The sequence below is a fragment of the Alligator sinensis genome, unplaced genomic scaffold (assembly GCF_000455745.1).
Source record: "Alligator sinensis unplaced genomic scaffold, ASM45574v1 scaffold35_1, whole genome shotgun sequence".
Classification (NCBI taxonomy): Eukaryota; Metazoa; Chordata; order Crocodylia; family Alligatoridae; genus Alligator; species Alligator sinensis.
Genome location: NW_005842340.1, coordinates 791082 through 799606, shown reverse-complemented (window position 1 = coordinate 799606; position 8525 = coordinate 791082). Strand labels below are relative to the sequence as shown.

Genomic DNA, 8525 nt, shown 5'->3' with positions numbered 1-8525 from the left:
AAAGGGTGTGGGGGAAGCGGCCGGGGGGGGGGAAGGGCCATGGAGGGGAGAGGGAGCGAGGCTGGGGCAGGCACCAGGCAGGGATTGGATTTGGGGTTGGGGTCCACTGCACCTGTGCAGCTGCCCCTTCTCCCGTGCCAGGGGTCATTGCCTGAAACCAGTGTCCACTGCCCCCCAGCCCTGCACTGGCCCCAGTTTAGCCCCAGCCCCGCACCTCCTGAGGAGGCCCAGAGCTGGAGCGGGGCCAGCCTTGGCTGCGTTGCTGGGCCAGAGAAGATGGAGCCCCAGGGACCCCGGCCCCGCTCCACCCTGTCTAAGTCATCCCTGGGAAGAGCCTGGCAGCTCCTGCAGAGTGCAGTGCTGGGGAGCCAAGTGTGGCACATGGACGCTCCTGATCTTTGCACGAGGCAAGGGTGGGCTGCAGCTGCGAAGTGAGCTGAGCTTGCCTGCTTTGTACCTCCGTGTCTCTCTGTGTCCCACTGCTGGGTGAACCAGACAGCAAGGCACATGGTGCTGTGCTGCGCTGCTTTCAAAGGCTGCAGCGAGGCACGGAGCAGGCAGAGCACAGCTCGCCTTGCAGCTGCAGCCCACCCTGGCCCCGTGCAAAGATTGTTGGGGTGGGGGGAGGAGGGGATCATGTGCCCTCCTTGGCTCCCCGGCGCTGTGACTGTGCAGGAGCTGCCAGCCTCCACTTGTCCCATGACCTGACCTGGCCAGCTCTCCATTCACCATGAAGGCTGTGGACCATTGGAGCCAAGGGGTTGGGGGAATATGCCACCCCTCCCCAGCAGTGCACGCAGTGGCAGGAGCCACCGGGCTCCAATTGCCCCAAGACCCAACCCGGCCCAGCCAGGGCCCTATTCTCCAGAGCTGGGTCATGGGGCAATCCCCACAGTGCAGCAGGGGAAGGGGTGAATGATCTGGCCCTGCCCCTACCCTGCTTCCTCCTGCACTTTGGGGGTCTTGATCTGCCCCACCCCACCAGAAACTAAGGGAAGAAAACTTTCTGCTGTGCTGGGCTGGCTGTGAGCCTGGTGCACCCCTTCTTCCTGCTGCAGCAGCTGCGTTGCCCTGGCGTTTGGAGGGGCTGAGCCCTGATAGCGCCCCCTTCCACTGCCCCCAGTGGCTGATCTCCGCCGCCAGCAGAAGTGCCGCCAGCACTTCTCTCGGGCGGGGCATGGCCAATGTCAGGGGATGCACATGCACCCGTGTGCACCCCCTACACATTGCCCGTGGCAGTAAGCAAGCCCCAGCTCCCAAATAGAAGGAGCAAGTGCACTCAGTGTATAAAATCTTGTCAGTCTGAGTCCCTAACATGCAAGTGTAGCACCTTCTTTACAATTAAAGTTGCTGAGGTGTAGCTTTTGCTGCAGTAGTTAAACGGTCTGCACTGGTTTCCAGATTAGCCTGTTTTTTCCAGGGTTTTACATCTTTTCTGTGAATGCTAAAACTCTACATGGTGGTTGACTGATAAATCAGTTGTGCCATCCCACCCTCTCGCCTTCACAACATTCTTGCATTTTTCAGTCCATCATATGAAGTTGTCCTTTAGATTTTGGGTTTGAGTCTGATCTCCCATATGCTAACTTTAGACCAGCTTCAGGCCTTGCTGTTTTCAATGGAGTTGTTCCTGGTTTTTCATCATGATAAATTAAATTTAGGCCATTTAGGTAACATTTTGTGTAAGGGGAAAGTGCTGGCCCTAAGAAATGCGAATTGTACACTCACAATGAACATACATGCGTGATTTGATGCACTTCTTTGAAAGGTCCTCAGACCTACTGTGTTTACAAAACCCAAATACCTTGGGAGTTGGATTCTCTTCTCGGGGGGCTATAAACTAATCAGGTCTTCCAAAATTCTTTTCCGGCCCATTTCAGCAGAAATGGTACTGCACTGTCAACCATAGCCTCTTAAACTAGAATTTGACTTTGCTTGGTGTGCTTGATTTTTTTTTTTTAAAGTCGTTTCTGCATCCATGCCATTGGTATTCATAACCCAGCTGAACTGAAAGTAGTTTGCTGTACCTTTCTCACCCAGTGTAATCCACCACTCTTCCCCCAGGTACACACCCTGTTCATGTTACATTTGAGCAGACTACACGGTCAACATTTATCATATTTACTCAAATATAAGACATGGTTTTTTACCCAATCAGCACAGGGGAAAAAGCTTGTCATCTTACATCCACATATGAGGAACTCTCATTAAATGTACTCAGTAATGGAAACCAACTACAGAGTTGGTTAAATGGAGCCAACACAGACACTGACTATAAAATACAAGGCGCATATTGGACAAACATCCTGATGGAAACCTTTTTTTAATTTTGTGGGGCCCTTAAAAAAAAATAGGCAGTTGCTCCACCGGGAAGGAATATGCACCAGACCTGGAGGTACTGCAATACCAGGCCAGCATTGGAGAGGCTGGAGCAAGCTCTGACAACCTTCCCTGATGCCAAAAATGCTGATGGGAGCTTACCACATTTTTTAAAATTTAGTTTCCAAGGCCAAATCAATTTTGAATTAAGTTCCAAATTTTAACTGAGCAGAATTCAATTGTTCAACTCCATGTGGGGCTACCACTGGCAAGTATCCTATCTCTAAGACTCTGCCGTCTGGAGCTTCAGATGCTCCCAAATTCATGGCAGGCATGCAAGCCCCAAAGCCTGAAAGCCTTGGAGTTCAGATGCCCCCTAGTCTCACTTTTTCCTAGCCAAAAGGCCAAAAGAGGAAGCTGGAGGGGAAGCCTGAAAGCCTACCACAAGCATTGGTTAGCGCAGCCCATCTGAGTAAGATAAATGGTAGTGCCTATTCTTTTGAATACATTTTGATTTTGTTTTCACTCCTGTAGTTCAGCTGCACCTTTCTTTCCCATTTCCAATTATTCCTGTTTCTTCACCAGTCTTAGATGTGTGGCAAACATCACCAAATGGGTCCCAAACAGTTCACTTAGAATCCCTCTGTCAGCCCCTCTCTCAGCCTGTTGCATATGATTAATGTGGTCCTGCCCTTCATGAAGTGTATCTGGACCAGGTTGCCTTGTGCCTCATCTACACATACATTTTTAGAGCATTCCCAGATTTATGACAAGAACACCCAGTTTCAGTCATGAGGTTGGGGGCGGGGGGGCGCTAATTAGCACATGGATCCTTTGTGGGGGGTATCTGGAGTACACATGCATACTGAGCAGTGCTGAGCTGTGGGGTCACTATGACTTGAAATATTGTTGTCTTTGCTGGGGCCCAGCCCAATGAACTATATGGTTCATCATGAGGTTTTTTGGCTTTGGAGTAATATCATTCATGGTTTGTACTATATATAAGCAGGTACCAAAGTGTTGCTTAAAAGCTTTTTTTATGAAATACTTGTGTTTAAGTCTTGCAGAAGTTTCAAAAAAGGTAAAATGCATCAATTCTGGATGAACTAAGTCAGTGGGTACCTGTAACAGTTTGCATATATACAACTGTATATGTTTATTTCATGGCCCATGTTTTCAAATATGCTTTTCACTTCCAGGTGCTCAGGAAGAGAAGGGTCTGACAGTAAAAGGGGGGAAGAGGGGAGGGGGCATTAGTGGAAAGAAGTTGGAGCAGGCAGAAGGTAAGGGGGCTACTGGACCCCCTAGATTTATTTTCCCTGCTATAGTAGTGTGAGGGGAAAAATTCAAAGCAAACATCTTTGTTATAAAATTATAACAAACTTATAAGTTTTCCATATATATATAATTAACTATTGCAGGGGGGTAATTTTATATTTAGTATCATCTTATATTCAAGTAAATACAGTAAATTACAAAGGAAAATTTAATGACATACTTCTCTTCATGAAAATGAAACAGGAAAGGAATATGTTTTCCTCAGAGGTGCATATGCATGGTGTGTGTTGGCAGTGGATGGGGGGCAGGGAGTGGATATTTGTAATATTCGATGCAACTATCTAAATTTTTAAATTTTAAAGGGTTTTAAAAAAAAGATTTTAATGTGAAAAAACTCCAACACTCTTGGGTTTTCCAACCTTTTGCAACAAAAGGGAGAAAAGTGGATCTGGCAAACTATAGGCCCATCAGCCTGACCTCTATCTTGGGGAAGGTCTTAGAAAAGTTTATTAAAGAGGCCATCCTTAATGGACTGGCTGACGCCAACATCCTAAGGGATAGCCAGCTCGGGTTTGTTGCGGGAAGGTCTTGCTTGACCAATCTCATTTCCTTTTACGACCGGGTGACCTATCACCTGGACAAGGGAGAAGAGATTGATGTCATATATCTTGACTTCAAAAAAGCCTTTGATCTGGTATCCCATGATCACCTCATGGTGAAACTGGTCAATTGTGGCCTTGGGTCCTCCATGATCCGCTGGCTGGGAAATTGGCCGGACCCAGAGGGTGGTAATTGACGGAAGTTAATTGTCATGGTGCCCTGTGACCAGTGGGGTCCCCCAAGGCTCTGTCCTTGGACCCATATTGTTCAACATCTTCATTAATGATGTGGACATTGGAGTCAGAAGTGGACTGGCCAAGTTCGCTGATGACACCAAACTTTGGGGCAAAGCATCCACACCTGAAGACAGGAGGGCGATCCAGGCTGACCTGGACAGGCTCAGCCAATGGGAGGACGAGAACCTGACGGTGTTTAACGCCAAAAAATGCAAGGTTCTCCACCTTGGGAGGAAAAACCTGCAGCATCCTTATAGACTCGGCAGTGCTACACTGGCTAGGTGAGGTTGCAGCTGGAGTACTGTGTCCAGTTTTAGGCCCCACAATTCAAAAAGGATGTGGAGAAGCTTGAGAGAGTCCAGAGAAGAGCCACGTGCATGATCAGAGGTCAGGGAAGCAGACCTTACGACGAAAGGCTGAGAGCTATGGGGCTCTTTAGCCTGGAAAAACATGGGCTCAGGGGTGAGCTGATGGCCACCTGTAAGTTTATCAGGGGTGACCACCAGTATCTGGGGGAATATTTGTTCATGAGACCGCCCCAAGGGATGACGAGGTCGAATGTTATAAAGTACTGCAAGACCGTTTCAGGCTGGACATAAGGAAGAATTTTTTTACTGTCTGAGCCCCTGAAGTCTGGAATGGCCTGCCATCAGAGGTGGTTCAAGCACCTACATTGAACACCTTCAAGATAAAATTGGATGCTTATCTTGTTGGCATCCTATGACCCCAGCTGACTTCCTGCCCTTCGGGCAAGGGGCTGGACTCGATGATCTTCTGAGGTCCTTTCCAGCCCTAATGTCTATGAAATTTATGAAAATTAACCTGCCAGAGACTGCACCACCAGTAGAAAACAAATTGTAGTATACACAAGCAAAATCTCAATATGAACATCATACGAAGATATAAAACTTTAGGTAGTCTTACTGCCAGAATACTTTCCCCAGCCAGGTGTGTGGCAGTCCCTTTTTCCTTGCCAGCAGTATGCCTTGAATATAGAAAAATGCTCGATATACTTTTGCTCTCCGTTGTTCCATTATATTTTACCCCTCACATCCATGGTTATCCCTTTTGATAGGCTTCCCTCCCATCCCTCGAGCCATAGAGGTTTGCTTTGAATTTGTCCCCCTCACACTACTATAGCAGGGAAATAAATCTAGGTGGTCAAGTAGCCCCCTTACCTTCTGCCCGCTCCAACTTCTTTCCACTGATGCACCCCACCCCACTTTACAGTCAGACCCTCCTCTCCCTGAGTCAATGGTCCTACCAGTAAACTTCTCCTCTAGAATATGTGCAGAATGTGAGTGGTAAAGAGTAGGAGACCAACTGTATGCAACCTATAAGACGTCTAAGTGGATTTAGGTGCCCAAGTGTGATTTTATTCCATGCTGTTCAAGTCCCTGAAAATTCATTAATGCATCTGCTTTTGTAGATAATCCGATAAAAAAAAAGAAGCAGGAGGACTCCTCAGCTCCCTGTTTTGCATTAATGATTTTTCAGAGACTCCAGCAGGGTGGAATAGAAATACACTTAGGCACTTAAGTCCACTTATAGGCCTCATACATGGAATAGAATATGGCTGTAGTTGACTTACGGTTAAAAGATGACAGTGGAGAGCTGGGCTCTACATAGGCATATATGTACATACTACATCTCCCATCAGGGGTTGCAATACCAAAAACTGATGTGGATTGAAGTCAAATTAATTCATTCAAAATACATCCTGGTTCAGTTGAATGAACTTAGATATTTTGCTTTGGGTTGAACTATTTTGTATAGATTTGTCCTGACCCAAAATCAGTCTTTTTGGCAAAAGTAAAACTTACCATGTTTCAATATTGCAGTAACTGCATTTTCACTGAAAAACTTAACTTTGGAAGGTCCAGGCCATACCAACTGCTTACCCACATTAGTGAAATGTTCACAATCTAGCCCTGCAAAAGCAAGAACAATGAAAGTGAGCTCAGTTTATAGTCACCAAAAATATTCTTCAGTGATTTAACCCAGGCCCAGCTAAAGGTACTTACAAAACTCAAGGCCTTTAATTGACTATTTTATGATTTTGTCAAATATCCAGGGCTTTGACTGAGAATATTGGAGAAACGGTGAGTGTGGCCAGTGGGACTGAAACTTCCAGTAATTAATTATTTTCCTTGAAGTTTCCCTCATGGCATCATTATGTGCTTCATTAAAGGAAAACAAGTGTGAATCTCCTTGAGAGCATGAGGAAAACTGGTGGGTCAGAAATATTAAATTATTAAAATGCTGATGGTTTTTCCTTGGCTGGTACTTTGTCTTTACTGGAGGAGTTCAGATCAATCATGTCTGAGGCCCAACCACCACATGCTCTGTGGGTGTGGGTCACACACATTGCAAGCCCAGATACTTTTTGCCATCGCTGCATGTTAACATGCCATTGATCATTTGGGACTGACTTTGTGTTTTTTCCTAAGCTTTCTTTCTGTGTTATGTACTCAGCTATGCATAGTTCTGCAACATAAATATGTGCATGCATCCAGTGTTGTACTGGGGAGGTGTCTGTTAGCCTTTGATTACAGGTTACAGTATAGGATATGTCAAGATAGGAGGTGGGTCAGAAACATGATGGCCACATTGCACATTATCAAGCTAATGGTAGGATTTTTCATGGTTTGCTCTGAAGGCCCACTCAGCTGTAGTTTTGGTATTTGTTGGTGTTCAAATCTCATGAGCTATTTGGTTCAAACTGTGACCATTTTGGGAAATCAGCCATGAGTCTGACATATTGACTATATTCATTCTTATGAGATTTTGGCTGCATCATAGTAGATTTGATATATGGGACCTTCCAGGCCAGAATACAGGAACCAGCCAATGCGATATATCAAAATTCTCCTGAAATTTATAACCTTGGTTCTGAAGTGTCTGCTTTGGTCCATTTCTAATGTAAAACCAGAATTATGCTTGTACAATCAACTTTGGCTATTGTATTTCCTGATTTCTCAGAGTGCTTCACTATACAACCTCTTTGTTGCACTGGGATAATTCTTCTAATATAATGATTTGTATCACTTTCCATCTGAGGATCAATTTATTTAGTCTTAAAAACACATTTGGGTGTGGAATTATATTATCCACACTTACAGATGGAGAGATTGTGACTCAGAGATGTTACATGTGACTTGCCAGAATCATTTATAGAACTAGGAGAAGAACAGAGGGTGCAGACAAAAATGTAGCTCCATGGTCTAACTTGTGGTGCTTCCCAGAAAGTGCCATGAGTTAGACTGACACTCCCAACCCAACATGTTAGCTGTTGGGTTGGGAGGATGGGGGATTGAGCTCTTATTTGAAGCTGATCCAGAGAGAGACTGCCTATCTGCAATTTCTTCCCCTAATCCCACCCCCCTTCCATTCCTGGTGCTGTCTCAACATGGGAGGGGGAGAAGGAGGTCCGTTTTGGGGTTTGCCAGTCACATTGGAGTGGGGGGAAGGAGGTGGATTTGAGTCCCACACCATGAGGTGGGGTGAGGGGGCTCCAGTCTACCTGCTCCCCTCCTCCAGGGCAGCCAGAATCGACCTCCCTCCCATGCCTTCTCCCCCTCCTATCCTGAGACATCATTGAGGATGAGGCTGGGCTGATTCAGCCCAGCTGCTAGAGCAGACAGAAGTTAATGAAGGCACTTCACTTTGTAGCACCTTCATTTGAACCCTCATATAAGGAGTGTTAATTTGTTGTGCAATCAGAGCACTCTACAGCCATGCACTTCTGTTTGGGCACAGCTGTACAGTGTTTTCAAGGGGCCGATCACATGACAAATGTAATTTCTGTCTGCATGTAGAGACTTCCTAACTCTTAAACTTGTGTTTCAGGCAGTGAGTTAAAACATTTCTCAGCAATATCAGAAAGGCTTTAGCAAATCTATTTGCATATAGTGCAGCATGTCTATACCATTTTTGCCTCTTTCCCATCCTTGCCCTCACTAATTCACATGCAAATACAGTATTTGGTGTTTCAATTGTTGGCTACAAATGTCCAACTCGGGATCCTTAAAATTCTGGTTTATTAGGTGGATTGAAACACTGTAATGAAGTTAAATCATAAACCTTGGGGCT

The 8525-nt window shown here is 45.8% G+C and overlaps 1 protein-coding gene across 1 annotated transcript in view; it reads left to right on the top strand.

Annotated features, from left to right (window-relative positions):
* ANO2 (anoctamin 2) overlaps nucleotides 1-8525 on the top strand; it is a 321678-nt gene that overhangs the window by 6071 nt on the left and 307082 nt on the right. The window lies entirely within an intron of this gene.